The sequence below is a fragment of the Hipposideros armiger genome, unplaced genomic scaffold (genome assembly GCF_001890085.2).
Source record: "Hipposideros armiger isolate ML-2016 unplaced genomic scaffold, ASM189008v1 scaffold_14, whole genome shotgun sequence".
Taxonomy (NCBI): Eukaryota; Metazoa; Chordata; class Mammalia; order Chiroptera; family Hipposideridae; genus Hipposideros; species Hipposideros armiger.
Window position 1 is genome coordinate 6,263,191 of NW_017731364.1, and position 25,349 is coordinate 6,288,539.

The 25,349-nt window shown below is 40.7% G+C and overlaps 1 protein-coding gene and 1 pseudogene across 3 annotated transcripts in view; one reads left to right on the forward strand and one right to left on the reverse strand.

Moving 5' to 3' along the window:
• LPP (LIM domain containing preferred translocation partner in lipoma) overlaps positions 1-25,349 on the forward strand; it is a 663,248-nt gene that overhangs the window by 565,949 nt on the left and 71,950 nt on the right. The gene's annotated exons all lie outside the window — the stretch shown is intronic.
• Positions 23,699-23,978, reverse strand: LOC109371214 (60S ribosomal protein L37 pseudogene; annotated as a pseudogene).

Below are 25,349 nucleotides of genomic sequence, written 5' to 3' on the forward strand. Positions count from 1 at the left end.
TATGTAGCCAGCAGCCAGCGTGAGCGGCCAGCAGCCACAGTGAGCAGCCGTCCAGAAGCCAGCAACTGATCTGCCTCTCCTGGGAAGAGTGCAATGATGGTGCCAACTTGGGCCAGTGAAGCTACGTCCTCCACAACTAGACTGAAGAACAAAACGACAGCAACTTGTCTGTTCCCCTTCCCAGCACTGTTCCCATCCCCCCAATTCCCCAACAAAAATCTTTAAAAAAACAAAAAAACTTTCTTGGAACTTCTCCAAATTGATGTGGCCTTTCCTGAACATGCAAGGCTTTTTTTTTTTTTTTTCTCTCTGTCTCATAGGATTTAACCCTCTACAACTGGTATGACACTTATTCGAGTCTTTGACATATCCTCTTACTGATTAAAACCCTTAGAGAGTGTATATGTTGGGTTGGTGTAGGGGGCTGTCACATTTTATTCATCTTTGTTTTTTTCCATAGTTCTTATCACAATAAATGAGTCTATTACTGCCTCAATGTTTACAGGGAGCAGCAGGGAAGTTAGAGGGGAACCACATTTCACTCTAGATCCCAGTGTTTCCCAAGATGGCCTTTGACTCTGTCCTTAGGTACACCTTGAATTTGGGACTCTTAGTGTGTATAAGAAGCAAAGAGAACTTGGCTTCTGGAGCCTAAGAGCAGTCATTGCTGAAATGTAAATATAAAAGATGGAAGGGAAAGATGTGAAAGTGAAGCCAGCTGTCTACCTTCCAGCCATAGAATTATCATAAGAGCTGCAGCCCTCAAGGTCAAACACACAGACCTGACTTGCAGATGAAAACTGCCAGGGAATTTGAATGAAAGTTCTCTGATGTTCTGATGACTTTGAATGAGACATAGTAATTCCCTCTCACAGCCAGGCTTAACTTAAGAAAGGAAAAAAAAGAAGTCTGCTTCCTGGGTCTCTCTTTTGCTACCTGCCTACAGAATCAGGAGATGTCAGCTGAGGTGGGCGCCATCACTACAGTGAGACAAGCGCTCTTTCTGAATGCTTCATAGTGACAAGGATGTATGTTGTAGGTCTTCAAAACATATTTGTTTACTTTTTTTAATGTCAAGATTATTTAATAATTCAGTCTCCTACATTTACAATACAGGAAAATAGGATGCCAAGAGAAGGGGAAAGACTTGCTTAGGGGTTTCACCATTGAGTGGATGCCTCGAGAACTCTTTAAACAATCGGAAAATCACAAGCTCACATGTGTAATGAGTTTTTAAATTATATCAAATAATTTTTGAAAGGATGGCAAATATCTTCTACTGAAGTTATTTTTATTTTATGGGCTCTTTAATAATGCTAAAAGATATATGAGACAATTTATATTAATAAAGCCATTGGGGTACTTTAGCTAAAAGGAAAACAACCTTCTGAAATTTACCCCCAAAAAAGTGAAAATTTATATTTTTAATCGAATTACGCAAACACTCTAAATTGTATTAAAAAAGCACAGGAAATATACAAAAAGTTGATTTTTGTTTTTTGTTTTTCCACAAAATAGATAGCGCTAAATGTGCCAGGGCCTCAGAGGAAAGAACGGGGGTAAGGAGTAGGGACATTTGGGTGAAGGAGCATTCAACAAGAAAGTCTTCATGGAGGAAGAGACCAGTAGCAGTGGGTGGTATGGGAGGTCTTATTTTCTCCTAATACCACACATTCATTCTTTTCCCACTTCTGACAGAATAGTAGGGATGGTTACTATTTTATTTTATTTTTTTTTACAAAGTAACAAAACCAAGGCTCTGAAAACCAAGGGCTTTGGAACCTGAGGCATTAGGGCAGGATTAGAGCACAATGTTGAGCTGCTTCCTGCGCTGGAAATCTTAGCCTCTACCTTTCTCTTAAATAAATTCAAGCTAACAGATGGCCTGTCATCAGGCAGGATTTTTTTTTTTTTCTAATCAGCAAGGCTTTTTTTTTTTTTTTTAATAACCCTCAGGCCCCAATTTGATTACCACTGTTTTGAGAATCCTTCCCTGTGTCCTTCCAACTGAAGACATGCACTCCCTACCCCGCATCCCAGGGCTTTTACCTATGCTTTTGTTTCACCCTCACCTTGCTTGTAACCCAGTACTGTGTCCACCTTACAGTGGCAGACAGCCTCACCCTCATGTACGCAGAGTGCGTGCTCCTTGGAAGCAAGCTCACTTTTCCAATTGTTCTTTGTGTCTCTTTTCCCTATTCACCCCCCCCCCAGACCTTGTTCCATATCTCCTAAGATAGTGCCAGAGCAATACTTCTCACCCTGGTGGATATCTAGTACTTAAAAAAAAAAAGAAGAAGAATGTATTAGTCAGCTCAGGCTGCCATAACAAGGTACCATAGGCTGAGTGGCAAAAACAATAGAAATGTATTTCTCACAGTTCTGGAAGCTGAAAAGTCAAAAATGGAGATGCCAGCATTGTGAGTCTCTGATGAGAGAGCTCTCTTTCAGGCTTACAGGAGGTTGTGTTCTCACTGTGTCTTCACATGCCTGAGGCGGGGGAGGGGGACAGGAGAGTGAGCCAAGCTCTTAGGTATTTTTCTTATAGGGTTACCAATCCTGTCCTGAGGGCCCCACCCTCATAACCTCATGTACACCTACTTGCCTCCCAAAGGCCCCATCTGCAAATACTATCACATCGGGAGTTAGGGCTTTAACATAAGAATTTGTGGGGGAGGGAGTGACACAATTTAGCCCATAGCAATGAATTACATTTGTTGGCCCTAGGTCTGTGAATACATTATTGGCATTGGTTGATAATGTGGTGATTAGAATATCCTATGTTTCTAGATATAGAAGCTACATACTTGGCAACTAACAGTTGTTTATTGAGCATTCTATTGCCGTTAAAGAATTTTGCTAGAAACTCAGTGGGGCCCTATGTGTGTGTAAAACATTATACAACCCTGCTGCATTTTCCTTTAAGGGTGCATTTTTCCCCACTACATCTTACCTCATTTTTAAGACCAGAGAAGAGACAAAGACGTTGTTCTTTAGAGGGTTGTGGCACATTCCTATCAGATCATTAGGAAATTGGCACGAGTGGCAGGAAGCTAGATTGGCCTGAGTCTGGCCAGCCAGCGTCTGCAGGTCATTCCAACAAAGCCGCTGGAATAACGCTGTGTTCTCCCAGAAAGTGCTTGTTGTCAAAGCCTCTTTTGGAACTCACTCCTCCTTCACCGATCAATAAGCCACACCCACTTGCCAGTGTAAATAAGAGGTGGCAGGTTAAGCATTATTATTAATTAAGTTCAAAGTAAAATAAAAGGAAGAAGGTTGTTTTTGTGAAATGTGCTGTCGGATTTTGCTCACGAGTGTTTCTGAGTTCTTCTAGAGGAGAATACAGGAAGTGGAGGGGTTTATTGTCCCCCTCACTTTGGGAAAAATGAGCGTCTAAACATATATCTCTTTTTTCACTGATGAGTAAATTATCTGTCGATTGTAAGAGCCATTGCATGAGCACCTTCTGTGTACAAAGGTCTGCTGTGAGAGACACAGAGCAGCATAAGACTCAGTCCATGCTCCCACGGAGCCCTTAGATAAATGAGAAGCGAGCCCCAGACATTCACACAATTCTAGTACGAGGCAAAATCTATCAGCGAGAGAGATTCGGGCAGTGGTGAGAGCTCAGAGAAAAGGGTCGGGGTCAGAGGGGACCAGCACCCAGAAAACTTCCTAGCATTTGAGCCAGGCCTTGACAGTGGAGTAGGATTTGACCGGGGGGAAAGAAGGAAGAAGACTTCTAATTTCTAAGCATTTATTTTTCATGTTGTACTCCTTTACAACTTCTGGGATTAAAGGGAAAGAAATCCTTCCTAACAGTAAGGACTTATTGAGCATTCTTAATACATGTATATTATTCCACAGAAAATTCGGGAATTGAAGAGATTAAACATATCTTCAGGTTCATAGGTTTTTCTGCCTATGTGACAGTCTTGGACTCATCACCTTTCTCTAGCACCTTAATGGGATTCACTGCAAAGACCAAACCCATTGTTTGGAGACCACAAAAAGTAACAGCCAAGGGAAAAGCCATGTTGCTGATGTCCTTCCTTTCCTAAAAAGGTGGATATTTAAAAGCTATGAAAGAAGCACCACTGTACCTCTGGACAGTTTAAATCCACTTGGCTGGTAAAATTGAGTGGCAATCAATAGTAATGCCGTTGAAACTACAAAGGACCTTGGAGACTTGCTTACCCAGGCCCCTCTTTTTTGCAGATTAGTAAACCGAAGCCCAGTAAGAATGCAAGTGTTCCAGGTAAAAGAGTTACGTGAATTTCCTACGTGTAGCAACCAGTTTGTTGTATGATATTTGTGTTACCTTCACATGGAAGAAAATGATTAATGGGGCTGTTTTTCAGAAAAGAGTAGCTTCACTCCCAATTCCCCGAGTTACCGTTGGACGGTATTATGTAATTTCACTTAATCATCTACCTGTTTTCCATCTATGTTAATTATATATCTCTTAGCATTTACCACCTGTATCAATTGTTTAGCATAATAGTACCTTATACTTAAATGCATGTGCCCGAAGAACTTTTTTTTAAAGTTGTTTTTCATCTAATGCTCACAGTAGTCCCACAAGGCAGGTGTTGCTCCTAGATTAAACACGAGAAAACAGGCTCAGAGAACGTAGGCCATAGAGCTAAGAAACTGAAACAGGGCTCCGACATCATTTTCTGACTATGAGTCTAGCTTCCTTACCCCTGCATTTCAGTTGCCTACCTAAGGTCTTCAGCCATTCATCAATCCAGTGAATATTACTGAGCACCCTCCAAATTTCAAATATTGTACTGGGCATTGTGGGTACAAGGTTGAAAGAGACACAACCCCCAGCCCTTGAAGAACTCACCATTGGGAAGAGAGAGCCATCCAGAGAGACGAACATGCAGAATGTTAAGTGCCTGGTTGGGTATATGATCTGTCTTTGACGGTTGGGCAGGGGAGGTCACATGAGATGGAGGGACTGATTTTGTAGCTATTGATCTAAGCATGTCACAGCCCTAGGTCCCCCAGTATTTGTTAAGTGCCTTACCACATCTTATGTCTCTCTGCCTCCCCTGCAGCTCCTTGTACAGGCCTCACACTACGGGGAAAATTCAGTCAATATTTGTTGATGATACTGATGATTCTTCCTGACCTCTAGAACACTGGAGAGGGTTTCTGCTGTCCCTTGAATATAATAGACTTTAAATTACAAATTTCAGTTAGCCTTTTCAAAATCATTATTAAGGAAAATAAACAACATTGTGAGATAGCTTCTAAACACTAATATACTCAATACAGTAATGATCATTTTAACTAGTTAATGCCAACACTTGTAGTCTACAGTACTTGTATCAACTGTTCTCTTCTTCAATCAGTGAATTGTAAATTTCATTAGGGACTGTTAGCACATCAAAACAGCCTTTAATCAGCCTAAAAAATAATTTCTAATTATTCCCAAGTAGCTAATCATTACTCTTTCATTGACGTTTTAAATGGCATCAAACATTTCAACTGTTCTCCACTGGAAGGGGATAGATTTCAGTGCAATTCTGTGGCACAGAACACCCATATTTTCAAAACTAGGGGGAAGTTTTCCCTCGGAGTGAAGTGGTGATTAAATTTGTGAATTGCACAAGCTTGGGATTCTGATGCACAATGCCTGTACTATGCTTTGCTTTATTTGGGCCATATATTATAAACAGAATATTTCCCAGTGCATTGATATGCTTTTTCTGGTTTCTAAAATCTTACTGACAAGCTGTGCGAACAAATATTAATTTTCAAAAATGCTAGAAATGAAATGAAAACGAGATCTTTCCTCTCATATATATATATAAGAGATTCCTTTTGCCATTAAATTCCCAACATGTAATTAGTCTGATTCTGCTAGAGGTGGGAGCTCATTATAAAAATTCCAGGTGAGCAGTCCCTCTAGCCAAAGTAACCTTTTATTCAGCCTCCCAGCTTTTCCTAAAAATGCTGGTATGCAGAATGCATTGGAAGGTAAACGATTAAATTTCCTGAAAACACTCGTGTACAAAATCAGCTGCAAGGTTAAGTGAGTAAATCAGACTTGATTTAGCAAACACCAAGGCACACGCCCATGTGTGCATTCAAACACAAGCACAAGCTCACGGCAAAGCTAGGAACCTTACCACAAAACAAAGCTTCATTTACCCTAAGGGGAAATAAAAATGTATGCCTACCACAAAATTATGTTCTTGAAAAATAGTATGGAAATTTATAAGCAGACATTACAGTACTAATTTATAACCAAATAGCAGTGTAAATAGAACAAGAAAAGAGAATCTGTAATTTAAAGATTTTTGAGTCTGGTACTGGGTGTGAGTGTGTGTGTGTGTGTCTAGGGAGGTATTGAATTTGAGAGTAATTTATGGAAAGTGCTGCCAGCATGGTATTTCAAATGCTCCACAATTTGAATTTAAACTATTCAATGGGATCATTAAGATTATTATGCATGTTTTCCAAAGAGTTTGCATTCAAATGACAACTTCAAAAAAAAATGCCCTTTAAAAACCGAGGAATGCTATTGCACTTATAGAAATTCATGCAGTTTGAAATAATTTGCCACCTCCCCTTCCGAAAGAGTACCTGATCATAATGTGCTCAGGAGACAGGGTTGTTGGATAAAGTGTCTATTGCATACACATTCCCTTGGTGAGTAAAACCGCATTCATTGTAAAGCAGACTTTGAGGACAATGAATGATTTCATCCAGCACAAGTGACAGCAGAAAATCAGGAAGGGATGGGGATCACCTTGAGATCTGACGATGGCAGAGGCCCACTGAGTCCTACATAAAAGGCCCCTTCAAACTCATCAAGTGTGCCCTTTGGTTCTCTTTCTATGGGTGGGTCTTGGCACATGGAGGTCTACTTTCATTTTGTGCCAGTTAGCCCAGTGAACAATTTATAAAAGAAACAAACAGAAGGGCGCGTAGTCACTTTGCAAAAGGAGTCATTTTGTAACGGAGTTTGCAAAGCTGTGTTGCAGTGGATTTACCACTATAGTCTTGTAAGTAACTGTAGTTCCAGTGATGGGAAATTTACTAGCTCTCAAGGTTGAATTCTCTGAAGGTTATAAAGTTACTTCTTATTTTGGACAGAAGTCTGTTTCCTTGCAATATCTACTCATCGGTCCACCCAGAGGACAGCTGAGAAGACAGCTAATACATCTTCCACTTGAAAGCTTTTTAGCTCTTTGAAGTTCTCAAGTCATCTGAATCTTGCTCGTGCTGGCCAAATTCTAGTTTCGTCGTCCAGCTGTTGTCTGTCCTGCCATCAATGCCCCTTACCATCTTGACCACTTTCTTCTGGATGCATGCAATAGATCAGCATCATTCTACTAGTGTAGTGTTTAAAATTTCAATTGCCCTAAATAAAGAAATTGGCCTAAGGAGAGATGTAGCGCTTCATTTAAAAGACATAATAAGTTATGTTGCATGTTCTAAAGTTGAAGGAAAATTTTAAAACCCATTTCCCAATTCTAGTGGAGTAAAGTAAGGTCGCGTATTAGATCATTCTCTTCGGTCTATTTTAAGCAGAAGTGAAATGAGCTGTATGACTTTTATCGTTCTCTAACTTTCATTATAGTATATGTTTCATTGCCATCCAGAGGTAATTCACTCATTTCTTTGCACCTTTAGCCCTCAACATGGTCCTGGTATAGGTGATGTCCATTAATTGTTGGACTAAGGAACACTAACAATAATCACTATTTAATGCTTTCTAGCGTTAATAAAACAGGTCTGACCTAAATTTGAGCTTGTTGTACAGGGTTTTTGTTTTTGATTGCATTTGTTTTTACTGTGAGGAAACCAAGGTTCAGAGGGCTTACAGGACTTGCCCGAGAACACAGAGCTGGTCAGAGGATTTGAATGCAAGGCGTTGTGGCTCTAACCTGTCATTTACACTGGAGAATCTGTAAGTCAGTTTCCTGTCTGAAAAGGATGTATTTGTAAATGGTTTGGAGGGAGAGAGAGAGTGCTCTGATTTTTTTTAATACCCCCCCTCAGAGGTGTTATTCAAATTCAAGGACTTTTGGTAAATTTGAAAGCAATGCTTTGGGTTTCCAGGAGCTGTCATAGCAGCACTTCTTTGGAACATTGCGGTCTCTCTATCCAAAATGAATCTGCAATAACCTGTGAGAATGGATAGTCCGTGAGGGCCAGAACTGAGGCAGAAAATGGAACCTCTTTAAGGGTCCCCAGCAAGAGCTCTCATTTTGTATCCAAATCCATAAGCATGGATGGTAGAAATGAGGCTTCAGTGAAGAGGGTGAGGGTCCCAAAGGAATCCACTACGGAGTCAGAGAAAGAGCTCAGACTCCGGTTCCTAGACTCTAGCGAGTTGGACACAGCTGGAGCAGACCAAGCGATGCTTAGCCTGGGCTTTTAGTGAAAGCTCGATGCTTCTATTTGCTTTTCCCTTCTAGTAAAAAAAAAAAAAAAACCCCTCCTCACTGCCCCCCTGACCTCACCACCATTGCTCCACACCCATCCTACCTCAGCCTTGCTCCCCCGCATTCTCATCACTCCTTTCTGTTTCTGCACCCACGTCCTTATTAGATGAAGCCCACTGTCCTTTTCAAAATGTTCCTGAAAATTTGCATTTTGAGTAAGTGTCTCAATCATAACATCCCTTTCCAGTAATCCCTGTACTGGGCAGCCAATTCCAGTAATGGAGGAGACACTTTCAGCTGTTAGGCAATGGGTTACACTTTCAAAGGAGTTGAGCAATCCCCTTTTCAAGTTATATTTAAAACATGACTCTGGTGAAAGGCCCTTCTGGACCCAGAATGACAGTACTGGGTGAAAGGGTAGTTAGACTGGTCCTGTGTGTATTCATTTATTGGGCAGAAACCACTGAGAGAGGTAAACAGGGCTTTCAATCTCTTCGTTATGTAAAATGGCTATAACAATATCTATAAGAGTTTTGTGAATATCAAATAAAACTTTTTGGGACAGTGGCTAGTGCCATTTGTGGGACATAGTCAGCCCTCAGCAATGTGCATTGCATTAAAAGGAAGTGGACATTTGAGAGCTATCCAAAGAAATTGAACACACCATGTGAAACAGGAACATCCTGCCACTGGAAGAAAATGGATAGAAACTAGATAACCACTCAACAGAGATGTGGTGAACAGGACACTTGTCCAGGATGGGGTTGTGGAGAAAATGACCTGAACCAATCTTTCCAACGTGAAAGTGGAACACAGAAAAAGTTTATACCTGAATCCCCTGATTTGCCTGCACCAACAGCCCATGTAGCATATTTTATCTTTATGAGAGTAATATAGTATTCATGTGCCCTCGGTAGAAATAATATGGTAACAATAGCCAATTGTAAAAATACTATGTCTTTTGCAATTGAAGTGTACTTGGCTTCACCTGCAATTGCAGATTCACATCAGGAAGCGTCAGGATGCCAAACTCCAAACTCAGTGTCTTCTGACGTTCAGGACCATCCTTGTTGCCACGTGGCTGTTCCCACGTACCTGAAGGCTGCAAGGCCGTGCATAGAACTCAACCTTAGAATCAGAGACATTGATTTCAACCTTGACCCTGCTGCTTTCTACTGTGTGACAAGAGTCAAGGTTCTTCAGTTCTCTAAAGCAAGGATTTCTCATCTATAAAAGGAGGTTGATAGTACTTACCTTGTGGGACTTACCAGGAAGATTAAATGAGTGCATGTGGGTCAAGTGCCAAACACGGTGTTGCCTCCTAATCAATATTTAATAAGTGCCAGCTGTTATTATTGAGATTCACCCTGAAGACACTTATCATACCATGCCCTTTCTGAAAAATAGATTATAAATACACTATGAGAATTTATATTATAATTCCTTCCCTCAATCCTTTGTTTTTCCATCCTGTCACACTCCTGGCAATACTACAGTCTGGATGAACCCAACCACTTGTCTTTTGCTCATCAACGTGGAAAAGCACACAGCCAGGCATGTTGATATCATTTTTAATTGTAACAAACCTTGGCTCCCTGTCACAGCTTACATTCTTACACTTTGTTTTCAATTCTTACCTACCTTCTCCACTCAACCCCAAGTTTTGACTGCTCCCCATCCCCACTCCTTTCTCTTCAAGGAATGGCTGCCTTATTCTTCACAGTGAAAATGGAAGCCACTAGAAGACACTCCCTCAGCTTCTGCCATGCAACCTGTGCCTCACGGTTCCTTCTGCTCCAATAACAGAAGGGTCTGTCAGATTATCAAATGCCAATTGGTCTACACACATGTGCTGATCCCATCTCCCCACCCCCTCAGGGCCCTCACTTCATAGGTCATTCATTCTCTACCCTTTGTCTTCTGCCCTTCCTTCTTGATTGGATTCTTACCATCAGCATCCAGTCATGGTCTAGCATGGCATATCTTTTCCCTCCATTGACTGCACAGCTCTCTCGAGTTCTTGCTTTCTCTCCCCTTCCTCAGAGCTAGATTCCAGAAGGCTGTTCATTACATAAGCTGCCTCCATTTCCTCACCTCACACTCTGCCTCTCCTTCTTCCTGGCCCCTCTTACCACCACTCGCGCTTCAACTACTGTGGCTGAGGACATCTGTGACTCGTGACTTCCATGTTGCCAAAATCCTAGGTCACTATTAGTGTTCATGTGCCATGTCCTCTCAGCAGAGGAGGGTCATGTCATCCTTTAAAAACTCTCCCCGCAGCTTCCTTGACATCTCCAGCCTTCTGATTTTCTGTTCATGTGCTTCTCAGTTTCATTTGCTGTGTTGCTCCCTCTTTCATGACCCCGAAAATTGGTGGTTCTAAGCTACTTTTCTCCCTCAGTTTTCTGTTTAGTCACTGTCAGGCGTTTGTACCTCCCAAGCTTTCATGTACCATCAATATGCTGACGTGTCACATAGGTACCTTGATGGTGTTGTTACTATTTTTTTATTATTATTTTAGCCATCCTGGTAGGCATACAGTGATATTTCGTACTTTTAACTTCCGTTTCCCTACTGGCTAATGATGTTGAACCTCAATGCTGGAATGGATGTAAAGAAACTAGCACTTTGCTGGGGGAAATGTGAAATAGTGCAGCTATGCTAGAACATAGTTTGAGAGCTTCTTTCAAAACTAAACATGCACGTATCCCGGAGAAAGTAAGACTTGTTTACTGAAAAATCTGTTCGTAGCTGCTATGTTCATCTATAGGCCCAAACTGGAAGTCCGGGTGTCCTTCAACAGGTATATAGTTAAACTGTGGTACAGTCTTCCCCTGGACTGCTACTCAGCAATAAAAAGGAATGAACTATTCATATAACTTGGATGAATTATGCTGAGTGGAGGAAGCCAACCCCAAAAGGTTACATGCTGTATGATTCTGTTTATATAATATTCTTGAAATGACATTAGAGAAACGGAGAACAGATGAGTTGTTGTCAGGTGGTAGGGTTGAGGGGAGGAGTCAGGGACTAAGAACAGGTGGGAGTGGGTGTGGCTATAAAAGGGCACCAGGAGGGGTCTTGTGGTGAGGGACCTGCTCTGTATCCTGCCTGTGGTGATGGACACATGAATCTATGTGTGTAATAAAATTGCCTAGGTCTAAATATGTGCAAGTCTGTGTGTGCGTGCATCACCCATGCACGCACACGCACACATGTAAGTGTTGTTCTCTCTGCTCTCTCACCTCCTAATTACACCTCAGCTCCCTGCAGTCTGGCTCTGTCCCCACCTCCCCACTTACACCGCACTCCTGGACATCACCACTCGCTTCTTCGATGTTAAATACACTGAGAGCTTTTCAGCCCTTGTCTTTCTTGAGCCCCCTGCAGCATTTACAACTGTTGACACTATCTCCTTGAAATGTGTTCTTCTTTTGGCTTCTGTGACACTGCACATTGCTGGGTTTCCTTCCTACCCCTCTACTCAAACTTCCCACACTCTTTTAACAGATGTCCTTTCTTCTCTTCATTCCTTAAATTCAGTATTTTTCTGAGTTCTGCCCTAATCCCTCTTCTGGTCTCACTCTGCACTCTCTTAAGTGATTCCATCTACTCCCATGACTATAAATATTATTTATGTGCTGAAAACTCTCTGGCTGCGGTTTGCCGTTGAGATCGCTCTCCGAGCTCCAGACTATGTATCTATCAGCTTACCAGAAAATCTTCATAAACAGGCTTATAGGCCCACAAATTCCACGCTTTCGAAACAGAGCCCACAAGTCTCTCTTTCAAACCCATTCCCGCCTGGGCCCAGCTCAGTGACTGGCACTGCCCGGTTGCCCTAACCAAGGGCACAGGAGTTGTCTTGGGTTTCTGGCCTTCTTCCCCTCTCCCCTCTTATCCACTTACCAAATTCAGATGTCATATTTTTGCTTCCTGTATATCGACCTTCATTTACATGTCAAGTCCTTTGAAATCCTTCAGTGATTTTTTTTTATTGCCTTCAAAATAAAGTTCACACTCCTCAGACCGGCATATAATAAGCCTCTAGCCATACCTGCGCATGTGTGTGCCCATGCGCACACGTACATAGACACACACTTCCAAAATGGGAACGTTGTTGCTTACCTCTGGAGCTGGGCAAACACTTTTCTTTCTTGGAACGCACAACTTTCTCAGTTCTATCTCCATCACCTAGCCAAGAATTATCCTCCCTCTGGCTTCAATTTAAACATTACTTTCCCCTCTAGAGTGAGTGGGATTCTTATATGACTTCCTCCCCAGCATTCTGTGATGGCATCTTCTGCTTCTCCCCTACCATACCACTTAGGAGATTGTATATAAATTACCTATTTATATCTTATGTACCCCATTAGCTATAAACTCTCCCTAAGGGCAGGGAAAATATCTTGTTCCTCATTGCATGCCATAGTTAGCACTCAATAAATGTTTCCTGACTGATGGATTATACTCAGTTGAACAAAGATGAGGTCACTGGCTACAAAGCCATATACATAAGCTCCAAAGGGGTGGCTGTGGGGTAAATGGCTACGTACCGGCCAGATCATCCCCGTTTCTATAACCCTGCTGCACAGCCCCCGATTCCCAAACCTTTTAGTCATTTTCTCTGAACCTCGCCAGTACTCTTTTCCGTTGTTTTCTCAAGCTCTCTCCTATAGACCAGAATGAATCCGGGTCTAGCCAGTGCTGACTGCGAGTGTTGCGTCATCAGTCTTTGGAACCCCTTCTCAGTTTCTGTGGCTGCTACTCTGTGGGCCGCCCCATCACAATAGGACTTCGCTGAACCTCCCAGCCTGCGGGCCCTCTAACCTTGGTTGTTATTGCAACCTAATATGTTACCTCATCCATAATGAGTCATTTTTTTTTTGGTTTTTTAACCATTATTATAACATGTCTGGCTTGATGAAAAGTACATTGAATTGGAAATCAGGAAAGCGGCGTCCCCCTGACTCCACTGACTAGCCCTGGAGCAATTGAACGTGCCTGTCCATTCACAAAGACATGCCCGGGATCCTGAATCCCTTTAAAGGGTTTTATTACTATTATTATTATTATTATTATTATTATTATTATTATCCCTTTAAAGGGTTTTATTACTATTATTATTATTATTATTATTATTATTATCATCATCATCATCATCGTCGTCATTATTGTATGGCAGTAAGCACTTGTCTTAATCTGTCCCACTGTGTGGCCAAATTATATATGTGAAATGATTTGAAACACTCCAGGGAAGACATCTTTATAAAATATAACTTATGCATCTATACAGTGCTTTCTAGTTCTCAGTGTGCTTTCACGTCCATTATCTTTTCTAATCCTTACGCATTTGGAAACTGAGGCTCAATGACTTGTTCATGTGAACAAAAATAATAAATGGGGAGCCAATAATTGTCATGATCAAAGATCTCATGAAAATTAAGTTTAAAAACACCATCCATTAGACAAAAAAAAAATTAGGACATCAACAGGTAATTCATAGAAGAGGCAATGAAAATAGCTATTGAACCTATAACAATATGCTTTACCTTATTTTATTTAAAGAAATGCAGTTTAAAATGCCATTTCCCCTTACCGGAATGGCTGTGATTTACAAGTTTGATAGTTGGTTTTGACAAAGATGTGGGAAAACATGTAGTATTGTCATGTGCTTTTGTTTGGAGTACAAAATTGATGCAATCTTTTGGAAACAAAATTTAGTATTCTCTTTCGGTAATTTAATTATACATATATTTGGCAGGATTTAATTTCAAACAGCAATATGCTATTTGATAGATTTGCAAAAGGGCACAGCAATACCTGATCAGGAATACACACTGTGGCATTGTTTGTAAAAGTGTAAAGAGGCTAGTTAAGTAAAATTACAAAATAAGTAAGATATGGTAAATTCATCCACTAAGATGGAGGCTACTAGAAAAATAAGGTAAATCTATATGTGCTATAAGATATCCAATAAAAACGAATTTAAGAAAAAGCAAGGTGCAGAACACTACATAAAGGTTCTTGTTTGTGTTTAAAGAAAAACTTTAAAAATGAGTGTTTATGTGTGAATGTGTGTGTGTGTGCATACCTCCCACTCCCACCCCCCAACACACACACACACACACACACACACACACACACACACACATATATACAGGCACAGAAAATTTGTAGGAATAGCCAACTTTTTGGTAGTTAGCTCTGAGAAGGAGTTTTACTTTTTACTTTATATCCTTCTGTGCCAATTGATTTTTAAAATGAATATACATACACATATAAAAATTTAAAAAGTTAGCATCTAGCTTAGTGTTTCTTATTCCAGTGAGCTACAGTGGTTTTCATTGGTTTTCCCAACTTCATTGACCCAAGTAGAAAAACCGTAAAGAAAAACACTTCAGAAGCTTCAGATTTATGACTTTTAAAGTAAAAAAAAATTAATAATCCCACTCAGTAAGCCATAATTCCCACCTTCCACCCCAAAACCTAGCAAGCAGATAACTAATTTTTGGCCTTTTCTGCACCTTGTGATCTGTCCTGTCATGGAATGTAGCTCTCAGAGTGGAAGGAGCCCTAAGAGACCACCTATCACCTCTCCACAATAGCTCATCCTGCAGATCAAGGCCCTGCATCTGGGAAAAATGTGTGCCCCCCACCCTTTGCTCCCTCAGGCCCCTTTGTCACCTAGAGTTGTGCACTTGCCTCCTACTCCAAAATACCTTCCTAAAGGAAGAATGAAAGATTTTTCTGAAATTCAAACCCCTTTTTAAAACCCTTCACTGGGTTCCTCTTCCCAATGTTTCCTGTTCCTAGTTATTCTCTATATAAAAGCAAAGTTTCTTCACATATTTTAATACACACTTGTTTATGTGACCCTTTGTCACTGGCCTGAGCCAGTGATGTAAGGTACTGAACAGATGAGCTCCTGAGACTAAGTGGCTGAGGTAAGACAGATCTTCTAGATCTGTGCAGCCTCATCGCTTCACTTTATGCTCTAATCCCATTGGGCTACTTTTAGCTTTCCAGTTGCACCATGACTGCTCTACCCACGGCCCTTTGTGCATAATCTTTCTGTGCCTAGAACACTCTCTCCCTGGCGTTTGGCTAGCCAACACCTTCTCATCCTTCAGGTCTCAGCTGATTTTTTTCATGTTCTCTGTGGAGCCTCCCTGGCCTCTCCAGGCTGTTTGTCCCACAGATATGTGCTGCTCACAGAACTCTGTGGGTCTCCCTTCATAGCACTCATTATTTTTTAGTATGCATTTGAGTTTCACTTGTCTGTATCCCACTTTTTGAGGACAGGGAAAGTTTCTGTCCTCCAGCTGTATTGAGGACACTAGTATATCCCCTGCCGTAACCTGGTACCTCAAACATAGTAGATGTTGTATTAGGTGTGTACTGAATGAATGAGCTCTAGACAAGACAGACCCCATGCCTTCTGAGCCCAAGCGCCCTGCCTGTGTTCCTATACCAGCCTCTCTTCCCACTGCCTTCCCCTTGTTCTGTGCCCTCAGCCCAAGCACTGCGTGCAGCCTCATTGTGGGGATTCTATTCTTGGAGCTTTTAGGATAGGATACAATTAATTTAACATCCTTCAAGATTTTAACAGGGAAAGGATAGAATACCTGGAACGATTCTGACTTTGAATATTGTTTTCCATCTTTCCTAGTTTCAGCTCCAATCAGATAGGATCAGCATGTGACAGTCAACACGTATGGCTTTCGGGAGCAGCACCATAATAACTCTCCCCCCTCCTGCCTAACACAGGCTCACTGCCTGCACCTCGGATTGTGCCGGGCATGCTGTTTCTGTCGCTGGGGAGAAGTAGGGCTGTGACTCCGCCTTTCTGTTTAAGGCCTCAGTAACCTCTCGTTAAAGGCCTTGAGGCAAGCATTCATATTTGCACCTACTGAATTTTAGAATCGCTCCTTCTCTCATCTTCTGAAGGGCTACTGTTCCTCTGGTAGGACCACCTTCTCTAACACAGTGCAGGACAGTGGAAAGCATCTAGCGATCTGCAGATTTCTTCTAGGAGTAAAGAAACCTACCTGGCTGATTCAGAACCCGAGGAGGAGCAGCAAAGAGCCAGCAAGAAGAGAACAATGTGTCCCTCCTTTCCCACACTCACTCATAGCACGAGCTGAAATCCGAAATGAAGTAAAATCAAAGCGAGCTCCTCTGCTCCATCACCCCACCCTGTTAATAAGACCTTTGGGATACCTGAGGCCCTGCATTCGAGTTACCAGCTGCATGGATAGTGCAAGACAAAGACGATGCTACATTTAGTTTAAAATTTCCTCACTTTTGGGTGTGACGGAAGATTTTTATAAAAAGTAGAAGTGGCAGCACCTTGAGGCTTCAATAGAAGGGGAAGGTCAAGGCCGGGGACTGCAAGTGAGCATGCCTCTAGTCCCTCTGGTGGGCACTGCTCCACATCACAGGGAGCCCCGCTGTGGTGGCTGCTAGCTCCAGAGGGCTGGTACACAGCAGTCAGAGGCACAGAGAAGCTTTTCCTTTTGTTTAATTTAGAAATCTAGAAGGAAGATTGTAAAGATAATGGAGTCATATCTCCCTTACCCATTGTTCTGAGAGTGAAATCGAGGCCCAGATGAGGGATATAAGCAACCATTTCACTGATGCTCTGAAGCCAAAGTAACCACCTGTCGGCCCTTTAAGTGAAGCCTGCTCAGATGGAGGCAGATGAGCTTATTCATTAGCAAAGCATAGCCAGGGCCTCTTGAAAGCCATCTCCTTTCCTGTATGGCTGAGTGGGCAGCTTTTCTCGTGTCCCACCCCACTGGTTTCAGGATCTTTCAAAGAATCTTTAAGGAGAACATGTGCTCTTGGTGCTGGGGCCACTATTGTGAGTGTTGGGACAGAGCTGGTAACAAGGTACACTGGCTCCTGCCCTTGTGAAGCTCGCATTTCCCATGTCTGTAAGGGGCTTTAGCCTTCTCCTGTGTGATAAATAAAGTAGCTTGTTGGTGTGGTTTCCTTTGGAGGTTTTGTGCAGCTCCTAAGTCCTTGTTTGAGCCGACCGCCAGCCAGGCGTTTCTCACCAAGACTCATCATCAATGTCTACCTTAGGGCACTCCAACAGTTAGTGAAAATAATAACAAGATAATGTTCTTTTCTTCAAGAAATGAATTTGGCTTGATTTTAGAGGCTCTTTTGGACAGATATCTTGATAAGCAATATTGTATTTTTATTCTCTACAATATTCCTATATGGATAATTTATATTAATAGTTGATAGGTAGAAGTGTATCACACTGTTTCTCAAGTCTGGCTGTATATTAGAATCACCTGGACAATTTATTTTTTAAACTCTGGTGCCCAGATTCCCAATCCAGAGCAATACATTCAAAATCCTTAAAAGTAAGGCCCTAACCTTGGCAATATGTTACTTCAAATCATTTAATAATCAAGTATCACATAAAACCTGACTTGTAATGACTCATTTGTAGGGAAGATAATTTCCAAGTCCCCATATACCACCTGTATAACAAATGAATTTAGATGATTTTTTTTTCTCAAATGTTCTGGCATATTCTGCAACTTAGCTTAAGTGACTCTGTGATTGTCCCTCACCACTCTTATCTTGCTCCCAATTTATATTTAACGGGACTCATACTAGAAGGCAAGGAGAGGCACATAGAAGAAAGTAGCCTTTTTAAAAGTAATTTATTTAAGTGTTAGAAGAAAATTCGTGGAAAAAGCCATAGAGAAAATTTGGAGTTCAGCACAAGAAAGAATTTAATAACAATTAGTACAGAGAAGAGCTACCTCGAGGGGTCCTGGTGCGTTCTCTCTTACGAAGGTGTTGGGTTGAGGCTATTGATGACCTGTGATGACAAAGACTGCTCTCTGCATTGGTTAGGAACTATACAAAATGGGCCCAAGATCCTGTCCAGCCCTGGGAATCTACAGCTGCTGAAAAAATGGAGCAGTAAAACTGGGTAGAAAGCCATGTTAGAAGCAGAGCTGATTCATCAAATCTAACCTTATGCTCTAATCTCAAGTATTATCTAGAAAGGTAACTTAAAAAATAAATATAATTTTCTTAATGTTTTACCTTATGTATTAGTTTGGGCAAATAATGGTAACTGCTGTAGCAAACAACCCCCCAAATCTCAGTGATTTAACACAATAGTTTATTTCTGTCTGAAAAAACCAATTGGGTATGAGGCATGTCCCTTCCACTCGGCAAATCGGGAATCTTGGCTTATTTCATCCATTGGTTCCACCATTCCCTAGGGGTCCTGTGCTAGATTTTCTGTATCTGGCAGATGAGCAAAGGGCATCAGGACCTTGTGAGGTAGAAAGGGAATGGTTATGGCCCCGGCCAGGAAATGCGACATAGTGTTCCTTCTATACTCATTTTCCATTGGCTGGGACTCATTTACTTGGCCATAGTTGCCAAGAATGCTTGGAAGTGTAGCTACATTCTGCCTGAAAAGAAGAGGAAGTGGTTTGGTGGATATCTAGCCAATCTTCGCCATGCTTTAATCATCATCATCATCATCATCATCATCACAGCTCAGTTTCAATTAGTATACTTTCCTGGAATTTGCCAAATCAAACTTTCTGAGTTACTTAGCTTAAAGTATGTAAAAGATACATGTCCTATAAAATATCATTGATTTTTATTCTTATATTTGTTTTCTATCTTGATCTGGTTTAAAATAATGACTAATAACTAAGGTTCGATTTGCCCCCCCATCTAGATAACTGAAACTCTAACTCCTCTCTGTGCACGATTGGGCGATGTACCTTATTTTTGAAGAAGAAAATGTTTATCCGGTTAGTCAGCACATATTATTAGTTGAGAGCCTACCACATGTCAGCGTCTGGGTATTTGGTGGAGGTGAGCAACATCAGACAAGCGGCCTGCTCTCAGGAAGCTTGTGCTCTGTTAGGGGAGATGGACTGAGTACTTTAAACGAGAAGAGTATTGTCTTAAAAGAATGAAAACAAACGAAACCAGACCTAGATGGACGGGTCAAGAAAGTATCCCTGAGGAAGTGCTGTTTCAGTGAGCTGTGAGTAATGAGTAGGAGTTTAGACGTCTCAGACAGTGGGGCCTGCCGGTGTGAGGAACTGAAAAAAGCCCCTGTGGCTAGAGCTCGGAGGTTGAGGGAGAAGCAAGAAGCAAGATGAGTTTTCAGAGATGCACCATGAAGGACTTAGGCCATGTGAAGTGTTGGCCTTTCTCCCGAAAGTAAATGAAAGCCCAGCCAGTTCATTACCTCTCACACCACTCATCCATCACAGACTTTTCCTGAAAGGTCTTTGGCAAGAGGGAAGATATGGAGGGAACATCATGAGTAAGCAAATGGCCGAACCTATTTTCCTAAGTGTTGTGTTTTTTAGCCACACACCATGGATTCTACATCACTCCGGCTCTTCTCATTGTTTTCTGGAGCTAAAAGTAAGACATGCTTGAAGGAAACATGGCTTAGTTAAAAACACAACCTGAAGAATGAAAGGTTTTTCCTGTTCGTGAGCCGTGTCTGCATTTTTCTACTACATGATTTAGTAGGAAGACACTTTGGATTTGGAGTCTTATTTCTAGGCCTTTCCTCTGCTAGCCAATTCCATCTTATCAGCAACTTTCCAGCATTTATTTTCAGAAATGGGTCTAGATTACAGCCTTCTGATTCCTGGTTCAGTATACTTTCCACTTTTCCACACAGATCCAATTGTAGTTCTCCCTTCTCCATAATCTTAAAAACATCCCTTCTGACCGATGTAGGTCTCTTATTCTTCATCACTTTTCTCCCCATTGAGATGACCTTTTCCCTCTACAAATTGAACTGCCTTTAAAACTGGAGATCAAAGCTCCCGTCTCCACAAAATCTATCCTGACCTGCTTTGTATTCCCCCCAAAGTCCCACCCTTTCTGACCCTCTGCCTTTCCTCTTTCCGTGCCATGTATTGAAATGCCTTTCCTCACATCTTCATGTCTAAATGGGCTGATTTTACTTCTCACTGAATAGAAAAGCTGCCGAGGGAATTGTCTTCAGAGAGCTTTCTTGGAAACAGGACACTGGCCACTGGGCTGATGATTGTAGGCTTTGATGACTTCACAAAGCAGGCAAAGACAGAAACTGACAGGACATGAAGTCTGTCTTTGTCACGGATTTGTTAGAAAACCATGGTCAAGCTACTGAGTGGTCTTCCCGAGTGGTTACCACATGTATTACAGTACGTATGTCGTAATGCATCCCATGTGACAGGGTTGAAGCTCATGATGATTAAAATTGCAGTGAAGCATTTTGCAGTGAATCCAGTTGATCCTGTCCAGGCTGCCTAATAACATTCATTCCTACAGATTAGAATCATGGAATCTTCTAGACTTCTACAGTAGATATAGAAGAGTTGGAGAGATCAAAGCCTTGCATATGACCCATTTTTCCAGTCTCATCTGATTTCACACATTCTGCACTGCAGTTGTCCTAACCTGCTTTGTATTCCCCAAAAAGACCACCCTTTCTGACCCCCTGCTTTTCCTCTTTCTGTGCCATGAACTGTAATGCCTTTCTACTCATCCTCATGTCTAAATCTTACATAGCCAGCTCCAGTACCACCCCATCCCTGAGCCTTACCTTTGTCCCATCATTTGGAAGTAATCACTCCCTCTTCTGCTCACTTTATAATGTAGATTTTCTGAATTTATGTACTTATGCATTTATATGTGTATGTCCTATGCTCTCTACAGGACAGCTTTTGAGAGAAGGATGCGTAGCTCATCTTTGTATTTGTTTCCTAGAGCTCCTTCTAGTGGGAAAAAGTATTTTGAGGTCAGTAAGAATTAAGTTTAAATTCAGATCTATGATTAAAACATTTATTTATGATCTTTGGCAAATCTCTTAACCTATCTAAACCTCCTAAATGCTTCACTAGGAGAAGAAGAATATCTCATGGGTAAGGAATAAATGAGAAAACCTATAGGAGAACTCCTGGCCTGGGGCCTTGCTTTTGGTAGATAAGCAGAAAAAATGTACTTTACATCTGCATATATTTCTTTGTCTGTGGTTGATATGTAATATTTATTTGACATACAAAAAAATCTTATTAATAATGATAATTTTAATATTCACTGAATACTTATATGGTATACTTCCTCCCATGAGATGGGTACTGGGATCCATTCTATTTCATAGACGAGAAACTGAGACTTGGAGAAGCTTAATAACTTGTCCAAGTTGGCACAGATATCAGAGGAAATAGAACTTGAACTCGGGCAGTCAGACTCCAGGGCCTGTGTTCTTGACATGGCTTTCTTGATACTGTCTCCATATTAAATTATTGCTTAATAGACACTGCAACTCATAAATCTAGCCCTGACTTGGGTCAAGCACTTATAATAACTTGGGAAGCCCAAGCTGGGATGATGCTGAATAAAAACAAGGGAACGGTGCTTAAGAGACGGGATTTCGCCCTCTGTGGAGCCTCTACATGTTGAGACTATATGAGCTCTGTCACTTGGTGATGAACGCTCTTGCTCAGTATCGGAAAATACAGCTGCAGTTTGGGTTCCACCCTCTTCACTTAAAAGGGTGATTAACTATTTGTGATGAATAATTATTTAATTACCCGTGCAGCTACATGTGTGTAGTTGTTTTGCTCCTTTTCCCTTCAGTGTAAGCCAAGTCTTCTCAATAATAAAAATAATCCAGAATTAGTCAACTGCCTTTTAACAGGTTTTCATTCAGTCTGGCAGAGTAAGAAGGTTCCAATTTTACAACATCACCTTTTGCTCAAAAAGAAATAAATAAAAGCTCCTACTCAGACAGTTAGATTTTTAACTCTGACAACAGCTTCTGTTAATAAGGTCTTTACTTCATTTTGAACATTTTACTCTATCTTTGGATAACAATTTAGTAAGAAAGAATTATTGCTCTTTTAATACCCATTTAACCTTTATACTTGCAACAGATACAAAACAACTTAAAATGCAAACCTCTCTTTTTTATGGGTTTGTATGCTGATCCACTTTTGCTCAGGGATATTTTTCTCAAAAGTAGGGAGAGCATGATGTGGGGGGTCACTGCAAACTTCCAGGCTTCGATATTCACTACTTTTCATTTGCATGTCCTCTTTACCCTATTCCTTATTTTGACCATGACTTGCTGTTTTAAGGAAGTTCTTTATTAATGCCACTAAATCCTTTTTTATTGTTATTGAAATCATGTTTCTTTCCATCATCAGAAGCATTTTATGTTTTCTGTCTTCAGAATGTATAAGTGCTGAACTTCTATAAAATGTGCCTGCCACCTTCATTTTAAAGGCTTTACTAGAAAAGGGGTACATAAGTGGGGTTCAGCATACTATGTTGCACTTAGGTGTAACTTAGGCTTAAGTTTCCTCATTAAAGCAACTTATATGTAGAAAAGCAGCATGCTATGCAATACAAAGTTCTTATTCTTTTAATAATAAAAGTAATTCACCTGCTAGTAAAAAATCAAATTATACAAAAATATCTAAAATAAAAAGTAGAATTCTTCTCAACTTCTCTCCCTAGAGGAAGCCATTATTAACAGTTCTTTGTATCTACTTCCAGAATCCTGAATGTTTATGCAATATAAAGACTTACATGTGCATATGTATACACACAGACAGTAGTATACATATTGTTCTGTGTCTTGCTTTTTTTTTTTTCCCCCTAACAGGGTATGCTTGGCATCTTTCTGTACATGATAGTACATATGGGTTTACCTTGGTCTTTTTAATGATGCTACAGTATTCTGTAGGATGCATGAACCATAACAATCATTTTTCTACTAGTGAGTATTTACCGTTTTTCTTTTTTTCCTTTTTCTTTTCTTTTTTTTCTTCCTTGGTGCCCTTTAAAACCAAGTACCTTGTGCCAATTACTTTTTTCAATTTTGGGGACTCCCGGAATGAAGAATTTTTTTGAATGCTGAGTCAAAAGTGTATGTGCATGACCATTTTATTTTGATATCTATTGAAATAGGTACCCCTTCAAAAAGAGGGTAACAATTTGTTCTTCTCAAAGGTAAGACTGTCTAATTCCACATACTCTCACTAACTTTGAACATGTTCACCTTTTAAATTTCTACCGAAAACATTGTCTGAAAATAGGAAAAAGATTGTCTGCAAATAGGATCCCATTGTTTTCTTTTGCATTTTTATAATTTTTGGTAGGTGTAGCATTATTTCATATATTAGTAGACACTTGCCTGTTTATAGCCTTAGTTCATTTCTTTCTTTTTTTCCTTTTTAAATCAAAAAAACTTATTGTGTGACTAATCGTTGAAATCCTTAAGATGAACTAGATGCTACAACAGCTGCCCTCTTGGGTTTAGGGGTTGTTCCTTGAACGCAATCCATGCCTGAATCTGCAGCGTACAATTTTTAGGTTGCTCATTCGACCAGTCCCGGTAGTTATCTCATATTTTAGCCTTAGCACTCCCTTCTGCGTGGCCCAGTAGCCACATTTGCCACAGGTAGACTCCTGAAGGTGGTAGGCCTTAGAGCCACAGCGGCGGCCTAACCTGTGCGTCCTATTGCAACGCTTTCCGCATGACGGTCACTTGGTCATTGCGCTTCTGCGGCCGAGGCTAAAGAGCTCCTTTGTCCATTTTATTGGGTGCGGGTTATTCATGTTTTTCTTATTAATGTATTCGAATTTATGTTTTAACCTTTTGTCAGTGGTTATTTTAAAACCACTTTACAGAACCCTGTGGGCTCCTTGGAGAAGGCCCTAAGTGGGGAAAAGAGGCCTGGCTGGCAGAGCTGTGCCTCCCATTCTTGACTCCAAGCACACGCAAACACTGATCAAAAAACAGCAGCCCATTTTTAGCCTGCATTTCATGTCGGGCTTTGGGCTTGACTAAATAAAGTCTCCTGGAGATAGAAAGATGTCCAAAAAAACAAAAAAAAAAAACAAAAAAAACAAAGCTATGTGTTCAGGAAGAGCCCTAGATTTGTCATAAAGTGATCTGTTTCAGGCTCTGCAAATTAGCATTTTCAAATTGGAAGAGCCCTGAGAGATGAAATGTTAAGTTCCTATTTTATTTCAAATACCTGTGTCAAACTATACTGTCAGTATATGTTGCATATATAAAATGCTGACAGTTTTCACAAATTCTATACCTTAATACTAATATAAATATGTATTTTATTCTTTACAATAACTTGAACATATATTTGAAACCAGAAGTATGCATATATCTATCAACAATGCTTTGGGTTTATTTATTATTATTTTGACAATTTTGTCTTTGTTTATTATCCATTATTTTATTTAGTCTATAGATGATGCATTAATTTGAGGATGCTGCTAATTCAAGGCCCAGCAAGAATCTGCTGCCCACAGTTGTGAGCAACTGTTTGGGCCAAGCTTTCAATTCTGTAAGTGGAGAGTAAAGCTTTGCAGGTGCTCAGCTGATTAATAACGGAGTGGTGCCGGGATCAGTAGTGTCTTGACTCCTGGTGCAGTGTACTTTTCCCCACTTTGCCATTCTTTGTTGGTTTATCTTGGGCAGACCTTACATCTTTGAACCTCAGTTCTTTCTTCTCTCTTTAAATGAGAGTACTAAGGCATGCATTGTCATCCTGACTAGGGAAGAGTTGGTAGGATCACGAATAGTCTTACCTTTTGTGAATAACATAGTACCTTATAAAAACGTGAGGAACAATCCAAATATCTGTTGCCTTTATTGTGTGTTAAAAGTAGAATTGCTAGTTTGAACAGTCGCTATGGCAATTAAATGTGTTTTGTTTTTAGCATATTCCCATATCATGTACACCAGCATTGATATTTTAGCTCTGATCTCCTCTGAAATGCACTGGATTTTTTTCCAGTTTCATATTTTCTTGTTTTTTTAGATTTGAAAGGAAAAAAAATAAAAATAAAAGAATGTAGCTGTGGTTCTCATTCTTTCATTCTCTGTGAAATAAGAGTGAAGTA